Source organism: Zootermopsis nevadensis, unplaced genomic scaffold (assembly GCF_977971745.1).
Source record: "Zootermopsis nevadensis isolate Lab colony 2312 unplaced genomic scaffold, Znev_1.0 Znev_ptg000010l, whole genome shotgun sequence".
Taxonomy (NCBI): Eukaryota; Metazoa; Arthropoda; class Insecta; order Blattodea; family Termopsidae; genus Zootermopsis; species Zootermopsis nevadensis.
This window is the reverse complement of record NW_028259142.1, coordinates 13,178,496-13,196,359: the sequence shown is the minus strand read 5'-3', so window position 1 is coordinate 13,196,359 and position 17,864 is coordinate 13,178,496. Positions and strand designations below refer to the sequence as shown.

The window sequence follows — 17,864 nt, the reverse complement described above, 5'->3', positions numbered from 1 at the left end:
GAAGTTTATGTGTAGATGTTTTATATCTATTTAGATCATCTTGAATTTTAGTCCGTATCTCCATAACCGTTAAATGGAACTCGTGTTCCGCTCACATGGTGTTTCTGACTGGGAATTACCCCAGGAATAGGATTAAAAAGTATTGATATGAAGTCACAGGATACTGTGCTTGTATGTTACGGAGTTTAAATAGCATAGGTTTGTTTCCAGTGACAAATGTGGACGTTATCTTGTAGCAGATAATCCTACAGCGTCGTACAATAAACATGATTTCTGAGTTTTCGTAGTTATTTTTATGATAACACATATTGAGTTGAACCGCGATTTATTATTATTAATATTTGATAGCGTAAATAATTAAAATCTGAGACCTATTCTAGAATTTTGTTTTGTGATTTCTTGATCTGATGAGCTAATTTAAAGAAACAGACTTTGATTTTTTGTTTGGTATTATGAAAGTACAATGTTGTGTTACGTTCTATAAATTATATATAGCTATTTATAGAACAATTTTTTGTTGTTACAATGTTGTAAAAATAGTACGTATTACAATTGATTTGACTCACCCCATATCGTAAATTGTGTTGTGTTATAAACAGTTGATTACGTAACTGTACCTTCCCTTTTTTATTAACACGTGTTTCTGATAAACCGAATGAGTTCTTCCACATCGTTATTTACTTGCGAAAGATCCTTATGATTTATGTCAGTTTTTGATAATAAAATTTTCCCCTAAGCTGAGAGTATATCCTGGTTCTCAGATATTTGTCATCAGTCATTAAAGTTATCAATTATTTTTTAAGTGCTGCCCCGAAGTTTTCTGTACAGTCTCCAATAATTTTAAGTGACTTGCATTAAACGGTGACTGCGTTCGATCAGTAATTTATACATGATAATGCGCTCGTTTATGCAGAGATAGTTTTGATTTTCATTTATGATATTATTTGATCAGTTTGGTGCGCCATTGTCCACAGATGCGTAATAACTGGCACACGTTATCTTCCCATACATTTGCTTGACGAGCCGTATCATCTACTATTAAATCTCATATTTGTTTTTTGTTAGTTGTCTATATGAGATTACCCATAAAACATGCACTGTGTGAAATTTGTTCATACAGAAATTAATTACAGTACAGTATCCGTGGGCCTGTTATTAGCATCGGTTCTTTGTGTCGAGTAAGTTTCTCTTCGAGTTCATAATTACCAGTTTGTATTTCGGTGCGGAAAACATTGGTTGAAGAGTAAAGCACGGTACCACTTGGAATACGTTGGCTTAGATGGGAGAATAATATTAAAATGGGTCTTAAGACAATATGGTCGGGGGTGCGGAGTGTACTTAACATGGCAAAGTATAGCGATTATTGGTGGGCTGTTGTGAAGAAGGTGATGAACGGTCGGGTTCACTATAAGATGGGAAATTTATTGACCAGCTGAGTGACTTTAAGCTTCTGAAGAAGAATTGTGCTCCATTGAATTATTTTATGGAGTAAATTTATAATTTGTTAAAAATAAAACCTAGAAACGCATTATGTACGATATTTTTACCGACATGCTAACCCACCGTGGGTTGATACTAGGTGACGCACATTTCTGAGTATGGCGTCCATAATTCCTAATGTCATATCGATCATCTTCAGTCTTTTTCTATCGATGATTTTGTGTCATTTTCATATTCCGTACTGAAATGCAAGTCTCCGATTGTATTCCACGAAAATGCCTGTTGCGTCTAATAAATAAGGCAAACGTTGAGACATTTCTCTTTGAATGCGACGGATGCAGCGTTAGTGGCTGCAACTTACACAGACTTGTAGTTGATTCAACAAACAAGTAACGTGTCGAAACAACACCACGTGACCATGCTGGCCCTGTAAAGCTCAAATGCCCGACACAAGGGATTAATTTCACACTTTAAAGGGCAACTTGAAGGTTTATGGTGATGGAGCCACACACTGCGTTATATTTATTGGTCTTCGTTTATCGTCTACGTGTTATTCAAATTAAAGCGTTTCGTAAATTGACTCTACTACTGTTTTCAGGTAGAAGAAAGTTAAACACTTAATCTGGTGGACCCCCGTTTAATTTACATACAACAAATCTGAATCATCAAAATCATAAGTTCATGTGTCATAACCGATTCATATTCTCGTAAATCTTCTAAGCGATAAGGAAATTTTGGTATCTCGGTTGGTTGATGATTATTTGCTGTTAAGCGACTGTGGGCTTTATGTGATAATATTTATGAATGTGTGTTATAACTGTTGCCATGGTAATGCTGTCAAATACCGATTTCCATGGAACGACAAATCTTTGTGCCGACAATAGAAAGTTTTAATAGCTTATGTCATACGTATTCTCTTGAAAGAAGAAAATCTGTAACAAATAAATTATTATTTATAATAAATTATTGCAAACGACAGTTTAATGGGCTTATGTAAATTTTAATTCATACATTTTGAAAACTATTTTTAATACTGCTCGTGTCAATATATTTGGGTTATGCTTATTCCTTCTTTTTTTACTTCTTGTAGTTTGAATTAATACAATGTTTAATGTGCAGCGTGATGCGACGATTTGAATAAAAGTAACGGACATCATGGCCGAGTGGTTATCACACCTGATTCGCATTTGGGAGGTTCTGGGTTTGATTCTCGACCCATCGACCGACTGTCCTGACTGAAGATAGTCATATTTTCGTCAGACATAAATGTTGATGCAGTTCGTTAAAGATTAAATCCTGTCATGTCCAGCCCCATGTACATCCTTTGAGATTCTTGATGTGGTATGTGACCTTGATGAAAGCTAACCGAAAGCCGAAGTTATGCAAATATACTGTCTTCCTTGAAGCTGTGAGGCCTGTATACATAAGACTTAATTTTATGTTGAGCGAGGTCAAGGAGACACAATGTTCTCGAGACGAATAGTAGGCTGAACGCACTAAAAAGAAAAACGCTCTAGGGAGGAAAAACTTGCCCACAGTAATGGTCTTCTTGGTTTCCATTTAAACTCTAACTTGTTCCTTTCATACGTCCATCGTTCAAATTGTCTGATGGGAGGCCTTGTGCCCCCACCACCCCCCATTCCTTCCCTTAAACCGTCAACCCCTCGTTTATCTCAGACAGAATCTTTGATTTACGAAGGCAAAAAAACTATTCAAGTTCCGGACAAGCGAACATCGGCTGGCTAAGCAAAGCGGGAACGTGATAAATCATTATTTATGGGCGCATTCGATTTACATAGTTAATGAACTGGTTGGTCTCTGTGGGTACGCTAGCCTCAGCTAGAGGGTGTAGAAGAAATAGTTCCGGGCAAGTGCCCGAAAAGTGTAGCCTGGTTTCCGTTGCTTTCTATTTTACAATCTGCTTTTATATTGCTTCAGGTGCGCAGCGTAGATCTGCGAGCAAATTAATCAGTTGCCGGACGATGGGCCGAGGTTTAACACCCCCTCCCCCTAACACCCGCACAAAAAGTTTTCTCTTTTCCACCTCGTCCAGTCCAGATTTGAAACGCTTTTAGCCTTCTATCTACGCCTGTCCAAGACTTAGAATGCGTGGAGCTTTACATATTCTTCCCCTATACGCCTTTATTTTGAGGGGTTCTAGCTACTTTTTAACCCATTGCACTGAAGTTATATTTGAGAAATTAAGTAATGGATTAAAACATTTTTGTGTCATGTTGTTAGTTTACAATTGTCTCTCTCCAAATCCTGACCTGCTCAGTTCTTTGATAACTTTCGCGTATGATTTGGAGCTACAGAACTTAGGCAGTTGAAGAAGTGTTGTTAAATGAATCGAACATCAATGAAGAATGAAATGTGTTGAATTTTCAAAGATAAATGTGTATACGAAAGATAATATCGAACGGTGATATGTTTTATTAAACTAACATATTTTAATGTTACAGGTAAATTGCACGTAAGTTATAAAATTCGAATAATTTATTGTGATAGAATGTTATAAATTGTAATCAGTATGTTCAAGAAACAAGCTTGAAAAAATAGAATGTTTTACTTGAACGGCCTGCATCGCAAGCTTTATTATTGAATGCTCAGCATTCGTGTTACAGTTCCCCAGTGCCAGTTTAGTCCACTTGTAATTGTGAACTTTCTTGAACGGGAATCACGTTATACACTCGTGCGAAGCGCGGGAAGGCTGTCATTGTTATGAAGTCAGACCCGTACCTCTAAGAAAACCATTCGCTGTACTGTTTCTATTTGCATCGAACACCATGCGGCATTGTTCTTCTTGAGAAGCTGTTAATATCATCGCTGATTAAGAAATTCTCCTCATGTTATGGTATTGCAAGGTTCTGGAAAGCGTTCACAAGAACCCGCCAGTGGATATTATTATGAATCCAGTCTACACAAGCTGTCACTTCCGTTCAAGTTTCTTTGCCAACAATTTACATGTCGGTATATTTCTTAAATCCACGATATTTTCTGACCGCGGTTACAAGTTTACGTGGATTAATATTATTACCAAAATAAGTCTGAAGTAAAAGCCACCAAAAACCAAATACAAAGGGATAATAAATATTAAATAATTGCTGATATAACGAATATTTAAAAATAAAATTTAATTGTAGCTCCTAGGGACAGAAGTTGGCTCATGTTTAGCTACCATATGGGAGCTATGATACCGTAGTTTCGATAAATTAGCCTCGTTTGTCAACAGGATACAGGTACGCCCACACCAACCATCGGTCAGGTTCATAACCCACTCCGCACATTTTTCATAAAGTTCCGTGTCAGCTGACATGTATATTTTACATATCTTGTTGCATCTGCCTACAATTGGCTACTCCTGTACTATTAATAACAACGCGATTTCTCTGACTCAAGTTTTACGAAATTTGATGTCAGCTTTCTTATGTTCATATGTGATTCATTTCTATGAAAAATTTATAAACAATTAAATATGTCAAATATAACCTGTAAGTTTCTTTAGATATTAAATTACTGTTTACGAATTGTTTTAGTTCACTCACAGAAGTCTTTGTAAGTTTGTAGGTCGGTTTTGGTATTTGTAAGCATGCGGATAGATGTTAGACCTATACACACATGCATTTACGTGTTGACGTATCTAAGGAAGTTTTCAGTAATTATCGTCGAAAAATATACGTCTGTTACCTCAAAATAACGTGAGGATGTGGTATAAGAAATGTTCTCGCACAGATGATTATGATAGCAAGGACGGATTATAGCCTAATCTTGAATGCCAGAAAAAGTTGCTATAGTTTGGAGCCAACAAATTAGAACATACCACAAACCTTACATCATAGTTTGAGGTGCAGGCGGATTATGGTTATTAATAGACATTTCTGTATATATTGACAGAAATTCAATGTAGAAAAAGCAGATGAAAGTAGTAAAATATTGATATTTTGATTGAAGTGTTGCTCATGTAGAATATGCAATTGAAGGTAATATCTGTAATTATTGTTGCAACTTTAAGTTTGTCGTGACCATTTAAAAGCTTATGAATGACATTTCTGGTAAACATTTCAACACAGAACTACAGATGACTGCTGTTCTTATGGGAACAGAGCATATGTTGAGGCTTTGGTCATTTCAAATTTATTTTCCAGAAGCTGTTATGCAGTCTAATCAGCTACGGGGACTACGTTCGACGCTCGCTCACGGACAAATACCTTGTAACATGCTGTGGATACAAAAATACTAATATTAATAGTAATGACGATGATTCAATTCAGTGGTTATTGCATTCCATGGGAAGAAACTGTGACAGTCATGCAAAATTATTGATTAACTTCAAATTCCTGTCATCTTAACAGTGAATCTAACGTAATAAGGCGCGATTCTCAGTTGTTAAAAGGTCACTGGACAGCCCTGTCGGTCTTTTGATTGCCGTGTACCGCGTTTGTGATGGGTAATGGAATATGTAAGTAGTGTTCTATAAAAATGTAAAATACGAAACAACATACTGGAAAATATTAAACATCAAAACATCAATATCCTATTTTTTGTATGTTCACTTCATGGAATCAGAGATGGGAGTCGTTTTATTTGCCATAGGCTTAACCTAATGCAAAACACGATGTAAATGAAAATTGAATGGAGGTTTTTAGGGTGGGGTCAGCTCGCTTGAAAACTTCAACACAGTAATTATAAACTCTTAATATGCATGCGATGGGAGCACGTCAATCCATCAGCATCACTTACACTGTAGCGGGTCGTAGTTTCGTTGCGTGACTAGTGACGAATTTCGATCACTGCCCCATTTACCTTCCTCGTACCTTCATAAACATGCACCTCGTTGCGGAATGTCTAAGTGTTCTTGTGCGTTAGTAATTTTATTGGAAATTACTTGTAATGTATCGATCTCCATTGTGATATATTGATCTACGCACATGTATTTATAAATGTACCTCCTCAGGAACACGCAATCTGTGATGCGATGTGGCGGTGTATATATTATGTCTGGCACTGAAAATACTAGATATTTTCTTAGACACGCGAGTTTTGTTATTTGAATGTATATAACTTCTCTACCTGTTCACTGATATTAAATACTGCTATATGCAGTGGACTTCATACTAACCTGCTTAGCGTTTCCGCATATTTAAATTAACTTTTTGACATTGTTTTCGAACATGTAGTCATGGTTAAGATGATAGACACCCCTGCTTTGTTTTCGCAAGATGCAGTTCTAATTATTGCGCAGAAGCATTTCTTGTTATTCCTCAGTACCGCCAGGTAAATGCTGGAGATATACAAAATAAGCAATGGCCATATTTGTTCCCATTTTATCTTTCGTAGTCAGAGCTGTGTAACTTATGCAATCAGAAAGTGTAGAGAAATAACTAAAGAGATATAGTTTTTGTCCGTTTGTGTATGGTTATATGTGGAATATTTAAAACACCAAGTATGAGAAATACATGAGCCTATAACACTTCGGTCCCAAATCTGAAAGGAAAAGATCACTTGGAAAACCTGGGCATAGATGAGAGGATAATATTAAGATGGAACTTCATGAAGTGCGTGTGTGTGGACTACATTCACGTGGCTTAGGATAGAGTCTATTGGTTGGCTCTTGTGAGGAAACAATAAATCTTTCGGTTGTAACGACAGGAATTACTTTATTAGATGGGCGATTATTAGCGTCTCGAAAAGGAAACTATTCTATGCAGACAGTGAGCTGAATGTCGAGGAATTTGTGAATGAGGCTTGAAGAATTTACGAGAATGTTAAGTTTGAATGATGTTGAAGGAAGCGGTTAATGTTAACATTTTCGTGGTTGAAGTATTTCATCTAAAGTAAATTCCATCGAACTTTGAATGTCGGATATTATATGATACCATTTAACTTAGTGTACTTTGAGAAATTTTAATTAGAAAATATATATATGTGCATGTGTGTGAATACATCTGTTTATGAAAGATTTATCTGTTATACAGTTGTCATGGACAAAATTAGAAAGGAATGCTGGCCAAAGAAATATAACACCAACTGTGATAAAGTCAAAATACTGTCCGAACTTTGAAAATTCGTTAGCATGCTGCCAGTTTGTTAAAACTCCGGCCTAAATTTGACACAAAGACCAATGAAACTATCTTCATATCTTATTCCACCATAATTACATTAAGACCAAGGTGGAGGTAACTCTCGAAACGTCGTGTGTATCGAACATACGTTATAAAATAGGCAATGTCCAACGCAGTTACGGGTTAAATAATAAGAAGGGAAGTCGTAAAGAAGCGCCAACCCTTTTGAAGTAACACCACATGGTGTTCATTGCATTAGCCGGTTCTTTGATATTCTTTATGTGAGTCTAAATCACTGATAAAAATATTAATTTTCTTTCTAATAAATTTATAACTATGATATCAGCAGTATATTGTATGTTGTAATTGGCACAGTGTGTAGTCGACATGCAAATTGTAAACGTCTAAAGAAGTACTACTTGAGGTGAAGAGTTACGAAAGGAAGATCATTCTATGCATATATAAGTGGAAAGCTTTTTTTTATCTCTGAGTTTCTGTGCAGGTAATAAGATTTCTTCTGAGGTTGGGTCTCATTTTTTAAGCATCCGTTAGAAACTAAAAACGCTCAGACTTAAATGACAGCGCCACAAGAAACTCATGAATGTTCAACAGGTTAATGAGTTTTTACATTACTTTTTAGAGATTCTACTCTTTCCCACTGTTCTTTTAAACACCTCCACACTTCACATTTATAATTTAGTTATTTATAAATCTTGAAGTTCGGCAATCATTTGATGTTATTTGAATTAATTGCAAAAAGGAGACAAGTAATAGTCGACTAGGATGGGAAGATGTCCTTGAATGGGATGTACATAAGAATTTGAAAGGAGATAGCCGTGGCTTACTTCATTATACTGTTCCACTGTGCATCTCAAGAGAATGTGTACCGTAGAAGAACCGAATCTGGCCGATGTTCAAACCGGACACTTTCCTACCGGTAGACATACCTGGTCGGTCCATTTGTATACATTGAATTTTAATGAAATTCTAGGGGTCTGCCATTTACTCGCTTCGCTCGACAACCCTGCCGAGGGGCTCCAATCCTTCCTTTCTCTACCCCCCCCCCTTTTCATTCCTATCTTTTCCTTCCATTTACTCTCCTCCTCCCCTTCTACCCCATTCTACTGATTTAGAGACAAAAAATGAGGGCAATGAACAGATAATAAATTTAAGTGTAGTTGAGCTTCATTCATATTAACTGCTCGTTCTAAGTTTCATTGAAATTTTCTGCACACTGTAACTCTATCAAAGCCTCAGTATTCCATAATCTCTCTCTACGTAGACGTAATTACTGTACGTTTTATTATGTTGTTCGTAGAGTCATCTACCGTCAGAATTAAATACCTTACTACTGGCTGACCCGCTGTATTAGAATAAACTCAAGTAACAAGAAAATGTTTTTATTTTTAAAGAGACCAGGTATACACGCTTTAATAAAATAATACATATTAAATAATTTATACGAATACAATATATGGTGCTTGAAGAGGTACATATTTTCATGTGAATATATGGTAATCAACTGAAGCTCTGAGGTGTACCATTATAGTTAAACTTGGTATAATGTATTCAAATTATGGGGACTGCATCTTATTTGCACAACAGATGACACATATCCAAATACCGGGTTTCCATTTTATGAGGCTGCGGTCATGTGTTCGGCTAGCGATCTGTTGACGTCAGCAGGACTAGAGCGTGTTCTTCTCATGAGTCACCGGCGAATCAGTTTCATTGCGTCTCTCGTTGCGGATTGACGTTGATAATATGGTGTATAGTATTAAGCAACGTGTGTTCTTAGTCGAAACATATGTCAAATATTCATCCTACGGAAGATGCCGCCGTAAATATCGCAGACATTTTCCCGGTGTAAGTGTTTCTAGCAGGCCCATGATAGAGAGCTTAGTAAAATAATTTCGTAGTACGGGATCAGTTTTGGATAAAAAGAACAGGAAACGACAATTCATTTCGGCAATATCCCAAGAAGAGCTTCGTCGAGTATTTAGAAATATGTTAACGAGATGTGAAGCTTGCATGCAAGCACATTGAAGTCACTTTGAACATCTATTGTGAATTAAGGTAAGAAAATTAATGTAATAACATGTATCAGTGACGAGAAATATTTGTAGTTCGCTGTTACTAGCGGCACTGAAACTGATTCGCCGTTCACCCACCGGAAGATCGGGCACGACTCTCGCCCGCATCAACGGGGCACCGGCCGATCACGCAATGCAAGAACGACCGCAGCCTCGTAAAATGGAAACCCGGTATATAGGTGCTCAGATATACGTAAATTTGTCTCGCCTCGTGTTATCTGTTTTCTCATGGACAGATGTTACTTTTCGAAACTAGCTCATATCATTATACTGTATCACCATCTGTTAGGTATATGCTACACTAAATATCTCATTCTTCTGAACTTTCTTTAAAAAATACGAATACAACTTGGAGGGATATTATTAAAACGAAAGATTGAAGTGTATATTGTTTTTACGGAACAACGACTTAACTCGTGCATATTTTTGTAGAAACACCTTGCTAGTCCACAAAACATTAACAGATTAAAAACTTCTGCTGGGAGTCAAGTATGTCTGTAATTTATTCCATATATTGCATTAATGAATAAATATTACTCCCAACAAATAAGCATATGTATCATATCATTGAAGAAGTTCTTTACGTCTAACATTCCATAAAAGTTATTTTGTCCTTTATTCCTGTTTATTTGACACCACTGTTCAGGTTGAATAATTACATTACATGCACTCAAAAACTTATCATATTTTGTTGTCGAATAAATTTTAAATTAACTCAAAATACCCTGCCTCCAGCTTAAATTCACCCTGAAGTTATAGGTTACTCCGAAATTCTGCTACCTGCAAGTCCAAATGATTTTACAACCCAGAATACTAACGCCGACAACATATGTGTATATTTATAATATACATATATAATATATATTAATAATACAAATAAGAAATTTTTTTCATTTCAGTTAAAAAAGCTGACAGAAGGTTCGGACAATTTTATCTGTGATGCCTTGTAGAAATCCAGCTTCTTTATATTTTCAGAAACACATTTAACATCAAATAAACAGATATATGCTCTGTGTTATAACTACAGTCATTGCGAGACTGAGAACATTTTTGTGACGGTCCAAATTTCTCGCGCTACATAGGGCTACTAATTAAAGGAAATAAATTTGAGGGTTTTTTAAAGGCGCCTGTAAAGTATTTTGCCAAGACATAACAAAAGTTTAAAAGTACCAGCAGAAACCGGCTTATCGTAATAATGGCTAGTACTTGGCATTGTGTGCATGGAAAGATTAAGTAATTTTCTTTACTACGTAACAAAGGGCAAAGAAACATTCAGAAGCATATCGGAGTTGTTATATGGAAATAACTTCGTAAGTGTCTCATTTTACAGAGTGTGCTAACATATGTGCAAAGGAAAATAAGCATAATCGCGCAGAGTAAAATGTGCAGCTCCCATATTGTATAAACCAGGGTGCGGGGGAGGGGGGGGGGGGAACAATGGCCTGTCTTTACGGCATAAAGTTAGCTTTGCGTTTTGGGACAAGATACGGTACAAGTTGAGTTAACGACTCCAAAAATAAACTTTCGCAGGGGTTGGGACATTTAGCCAAATACAGGGCAAGTCACAAGTATCTTCACACTTATGAAATTCTGTAACTGAGTTACAGTGGTCCTAAAGTCAGAAAAAATATAATTATAACGGTTCAGAAAGACAACAGTGCGTAATTTCATTTACTTTTAATTTATATTGTTTTTACCGATAAATCCAAATTATTTCCATGCCACAAACAAGTATCTCGTGAAGAAACGCCATTTGTGAACGGGACAACACCTGAATTGTATAATTTTCAGTAATTAATAAGCCTACCTTATGTGAATTATTCACGTATCTTTACGTCGCCTTCGCTGACGTCTTAAGTATACTATGAACGAGGTGCGTTGCCGACTGTGCCACCGGAGCCGGAAGACATTAAGAAGATTAAAGTTGCTAGGGAGGCTGCGTGTCAGCCAATAGATACCGCCACGGTGTTCGTCGTCTCTGCATGCAGTTTTTTGTAATGAGACTACGTCAATAAAAGACGAAAACGCATCGTAATGGAGTACAAATATAAACCAAATACATTCTTTCGGTTTTTCTTACCTCATTGACCTTGATGTTAATTAGTCGCAAGTTCAAATCTTTTATCACAAGACCAATTACATTACAGATATCGCATAGAATGGTGGTATAAATTACTATTTGTATTTATTTAAATACTTAATGTACCAAAATATTTTAAAATAAACTTTGTAGGATTTGACGAGGTGTACAATTTGTGTCATGTAACAGTTTTTTGTAAGATAAAGTATTATTGAATTACATATTGAAGAGCTTAATAATTTATAATTCTCACTAACAGGTGTCGGAGCGATTAAATGAAGGAATTTATAAATCGTTTTTATTGAAAAATCTAAATGTACGAGACCATTTGGGAGGCACGGAGATAAACGGATAGTATTTAGGCGATTCTTAAATACGGAGTGAGTGTCGATTGGATTGAACTGGCTCGGGATAAGGTCGTGTGATGAGCTTTTTAAAACTTGGCAATGAATATTCTGGTTCCACAAAATGGAGTTTCTTGACTAGATAAGCGATTAGGGCTTCTCCAGGCTCGCTGTTCTCCATAGAAGGGGAAGATGAACTGACTGGGTATTAAAGACAGTCGCATTACAAGGAATGTTGAAGACTTATATGCTACTCCTAGTGCAATTTCGTCTTGAGAAGATTCCAGCAGAAAACAGTATACTTGAACATTTATTTTCTCTTCAGTGTAATTTCGTTCCTTACATTCTACCTGGAATTTATATGAGACGGAACATTCATCTTGCAAATAGTAAAAGAAAATAAACTGTCCCCTCAAAATATCTGCAGAATAATTTAACAGATTTTTGAAAGAAAGTGAAATTGAGTGACGGGTAAAAGGATGTTTTTCTCTTAGCTACAATTTATCTGGTAACCCTGTTATGTGCTTGCGTCTGTTGTAAATCAATTAATATCGACACCAATTGAGATTCTGTTATAAACAGGATTTAATGTGAGGTAAATTTATGTAAAGATTATTCTAAGCGTTTCGAGTATTTGTGTTTTTCTTATACTATTTACGAAGCCCACTTTCAGTCCCTGCTAAACTTCCACAATCTAAGCAGTTCAGTCTGTCTGAAAGAATACTTTGTTCTGCGCAGTGTAAGTCCAAATTACTTTCCGGACGGCGGTCACCATTGCAGAGGGAGACGCTGATACTCCCGTTTCATAATGGGGCGGTGGATTCTTGTTCAAATACCAGCCCTGAGACCCGCTATCCTGATTTTCCTCAGACTCTCTAGGCAAATGCCAAGATAACTAACTAGCTGGCTTACGGAACCCGAAGGTTCATCACTGAATTAACCAAAGCCCTCCACCGGACCCTGTCCTGGGCCAACAAAATCCAGTCTCCTTCGACTCCTATCTCCCATAGATCCCGCCTGACATTATCCTCCCATCTACGTCTAGGTCTCCCCAGCGGTCTCTTCCCCCCAGGCTTCCCGACCAATACCAGGTGCACACCTCTTGTCCCATCCATGCGCGCTACATGCCCAGCCCATCTCATTCTTCTCGACTTAATCACCCTGACAATACTGGGGGAGGAGTACAGATTTTTAAGCTCATGATTATGAGGTTTTTTCCATGCCCCATCGTCTTCTCTCTTAGGCCCAAATATCCTCCTCAACACCCTGTTCTCAAACACCTGCAATCTGTGTTCCTCCCTCTGAGTGAGAGACCATGTTTCGCACCCATACAGAACAACAGGCAAAAATATTGTTTTGTATATTTTAATTTTGAGTTTCTTAGAAAACAGACGGGAAGACAAAATGGAGTTCATATTGTGCAAATGCGTCCTACGCGAATTTTCGTGCATGGCTAGCGTTGTTAATTTATTGCAGACATACTCACTGTTGCAAAGCTAATCGTATAAAATATGCATTGCAGTAGTGCCTGGACGTAGTTTTTCTTGTGTTTCGTTAAATATTCGGCTTTAATTACGACACACAAAGGCGTTTCAAATTAAAGTTGTAGATCTTAAGAAAATCTGAGTGACATGTATTAATATTTAGTACGATGGCAATTTTAAGAGGAAACTGATTTGAGCTTCATGTAATTATAAAACGGAAATTATGTTCGATCGAGTAAAAACAAACATTTTCATCTGCTGGACGATGATTAGTGTAGACATTCAATATAAAATTTTATTAAAATTTGTCAAGTAATTTCATACTCAGAAACGGGCATTTACTTCCTGAATTTTGTCTCAAGTTCACGTGAGAAAAATCTCAAATAACTCACTTAAGGAATATTATTTTATGCTTTATTGTGTATAACTGGTAGGCAACTAACTCCATGGAACAGAGTTTTTTTAAGCTTTCTGGTAACAATGCTAACGTTCGGGGGCACTTACTTATTTTTTAAACTCATTCCTTTAATTTAAGTCCTTTTGGTCAGATAGCTAAGTTATATTCGAGTCACAAACGGTAATTTTCCATCAAGTTCGTGCGTCGTGCTAAGAAGCAAATCCCAAGTCTCCAATTCTGTAATGAAAGTCTACAAATGAAAGAATAAAACATAAAAAACTAACTCTTTGTTCAAGTTTGATTCGATATATCTTTCTTTTACACTGCGTGAGTTTCTTAAAGTATTTCCGGTTAGGCTGCAATGACAGAAGTGGAACCAGTTCTTTGTACCACATGTGAACGCATGCCATTGACCGATTCTAAACGAAACCTGGGCAAAAACACGAGAAGGAAAAGACTGAAATGAAGGGAAAGAAATACTGAGAAGGCTAAATCGAAAGATTCTTCACAACTTTGTACGACAAAGGACTGCAAGGGAATGAGTTTGTCGCTCAGAGAAAGAGACAAGAAGTTTTTGATTATTTCTTACAATACTAATTCCAATTAAACGTGAAATGCTAAGAATATCATATGACCAAAAATATTTTAAATTATGAATAAATATGTTATATATGTGTTGCATTTTTATGTGCTTGTAATACATTTCACTAATCCAAGTTTAACAACACACATGTCAGTACTTCTACTTAGAAAGTTAATTTAGTGGCGAGATAATCCGTACAATGTCCATAGCCTGAGTGACGTCAACAATCAGTGTCGTGGCGCAACTGTAACCCGCCGACTTGTTTGAATGTTATGACATTTATAGTTTTTATAGACTGTAACGGAATTTTCCTCATCATTTATCTTGACTCGGGAGGAAGCTTAGAATAACACATTCTAAGCATGTTCGTCTTCGTACTACGGTCCAATATAAAATGTCTCCGTCGTACGCACAATATGAGCGGTGTAAACATATAAAAATGGCGAGAACACCGCTGCCTTGCCGTCCCGTTGCATAAACCAAGCCGTAATGAGCCGAGCCAAAATCTCTCTCGGCTGAGTAGGTGCAGAGTCCAAGTTAACTGACGCTGACAACAGAGTAATTCATACTATGTTCTAAATACCAAATGACGTGAAAAGGTTGCTGCATTTCGTTTATACTGTAATGAAAGAAAAAATATAGAGGTTGCTTTTTTACTAAAAAGTTTAAAGAATATTGAAGAATGTTAATAAATTCTGAACAAGCAAGGGTTTTAAAGGAGGCTATGGTATGCTGATCTAAGGTAATGTCCCCTCATTTTACTGGATGTGCTGAGGAAAGCCACGAAGTCGAAATTTGATATCTTTAGCATCAAAAACCATAGTTAGGATACGATGCAGGGAATTTCTGAATATGAATTAGATACTTTATCGCTTACCAGGGTCATGTGATATCATTTCAATGGAAGATCAGTCGGTTCATTTTGTTTATTAAAGGAAAAACTGTAGGCCTACCCAGTAAACCGCGCCTGTTCCAGAAGGAAGCTCGTCTACCCGCTTCATCACTATAGCGTGGTACCATAAGAATATGTCAGAGATGCTCAGAACGTAGACGGAAGTTAGATGTTGGCCAGAGTTTTCAATTTATCAACTGTTATTATTCTATTAAATTCGCAAATAACTTTGGAATGCTTTCGAGGGTTTCTTGGGCGGAAGAAATTTTCTTTTCTTAAGAAAACATAAAAATGCAAAAGGAGAGTGGCTAAATCAATATATAATGAGTAGTACTAGGCAGAAACTCCTCCCAAACGTACTTCACAGACTTCTTTTTATTTAAAAATGCCTCAAAGCGAAATTGCATTTCGTTTGTCTTCAAATAAACTACTAGAGTGTTTTCTTCAATAAATTTTGGTTGAAAGAATTTTATATTACAAGCCTTTTTTTCCATTTTTGTTCAGTCTTAAAGTTATCCTAAGGCTATTTCTTGTTATTCTTAGTGAAAGAAAGAATTTCGTTATTGAATAACGTAGATTGTAAGCACGTAGCAGATTCGTTATTCAAATGTTTCCTTAGCCTTTTAAAATGGATTCACGATTGAAAGTAAATAAGGAAATACGCGCTACGTCCATTAAGTATAACAGCAAGTTATTCGGCGTTTGCAGTGGGCCAGTACAAATAAATGAGATACATCTTAAATGTTGCCCCTTCACAAGAACCAAGCCTTCTAGTGGGTACTGTGCACAGTTTGTTAGCTTGTGTAACGGTGATGGGTTAGCTGCAGTGATATTTGTCGACGATGATATTCGATCTGAAACTGAAGGGGTTATAAATCTGTGTAGTTAAAAATGTGTAGGTAAAATAAGTCAAGAATAAATGCATCAAAGCTGAGTACAGAAAGAGCTAGTGTCATGTGTGGGGTTTGAATTGTGTTAACCCTTGAATAGAAAAGTTACGTGCATGGATTTGTTAAGCAAATTTTATTAGGTATATTGAATTAATGTTCTGATATAGTGGTTTTATGCCTTAGGGTTTTTGATTAAAAAATGAACAATTTGATAAAAAATATGTGACATGATATAATTCTTCGTCAGAATATACAGCCGGTTTTTATTTTTAAGATAAATCATAATAAGCTACCGGTATTGACATTGATCTTTATTCGTGTTCTTAAATTAACGTTTTCTGTCATGTGACGCGGGTATCTCCCGTGAGTATTTTATTAAGAAGATTGTAAATTGAATAAAGTTTCATGATCATTAACCGAGTACTGTGTAGTCTGCTTTTAAGGGTCTTCATGGAATTAATCTCCAACTCAGTCTAGCCATTTTTTCTGGAATTAGAATTATGCCGTTGGAAATTCCCGTGAGGATTACAGTTTTCATCTAAACGTTCAGATGCACAGCGAATATTTCCCAGTAGGACCATAATTTAAAATAAAGAAATTAGATTAATCTTTTCTATCTACAGTTTCTAAAGTAATAAATTGTAATTTACGATATTTATTGTAAAAGCGTGTCATATGTATATACATTCACATTTTTAAGAGCATAAAAGGAATATGGTATTACAAGCTGAAAATTTATGTAGTTCATTGATATATTTTTAGGCACATTGGCAAGCCTGCGACGTTTCTGTTAAATTTAATTCGTTCGTCTAACTGCCTGTCCGTCCGCATACATGAAACAGTTCGAGAACAGATACACGTATTTTCTCGAAATGTTGTTATTGGAGATTATTGCCAGGAAGTTTCAATAAATTACCCTCATTTATAAACCTGCGACCCCTCGAGAAGAAAGCAAGTAAGAATTTGATCTTCGGCGTCTTGAAGTTAGAGAATCCCTGCTCTAAACGAATTGTTTTGAGCGGAAGACTATATAAGTAGGTGTATAACTAAAAAGTACATATTCAATATTTCGTATGCAGTTATCCACGGCACGTGTGATTGCAATTGTAAGCACCTGATACAGGGATAAACGTGTTAAGTTAGGCACAGTCGTGATTCAGGAACAGAATTTAGTTATAACTTTAAGGGTTTCAGCGTCGAACAAACACGGCTCGTTCTTTCTTTCTTCGCTGTCAAAAAATGAAGAGGTACTTCGACGACATCACAGAATGGCAGGCTGTAATGGAAAGCTCAGTGGGTGAAATAGATTAGGAGTTATCAAAGAGTAAAAAGAAATTGATGGAAAGGAGGTGGGTAAAGGAAAGCAAACGAGAGGTAGGACAAGAGCAGATAGACGAAGATCGATTATGGCTAGAATCCGGTAGCTGGAAAAGAGGATTCTCAATTCTGAAAGTGATTAATGATGCACCGCATGGAGTAAGCAAATTAGACATGAGACTGAAAGCCAGCGAAGTTGCTAATAAAGCTAAAACTTGTCTTCTTGGCTACGGGAAAGTACGTTCACGCACAGCGATCAAAGTCCGGGTCTCCAGGTAGGCT

General features: G+C 36.6%; 1 protein-coding gene across 3 annotated transcripts in view; it reads left to right on the top strand.

Annotated features, from left to right (window-relative positions):
- Window positions 1-17,864, top strand: part of LOC110841493 (lysine-specific histone demethylase 1A) — a 502,755-nt gene that overhangs the window by 459,823 nt on the left and 25,068 nt on the right. The gene's annotated exons all lie outside the window — the stretch shown is intronic.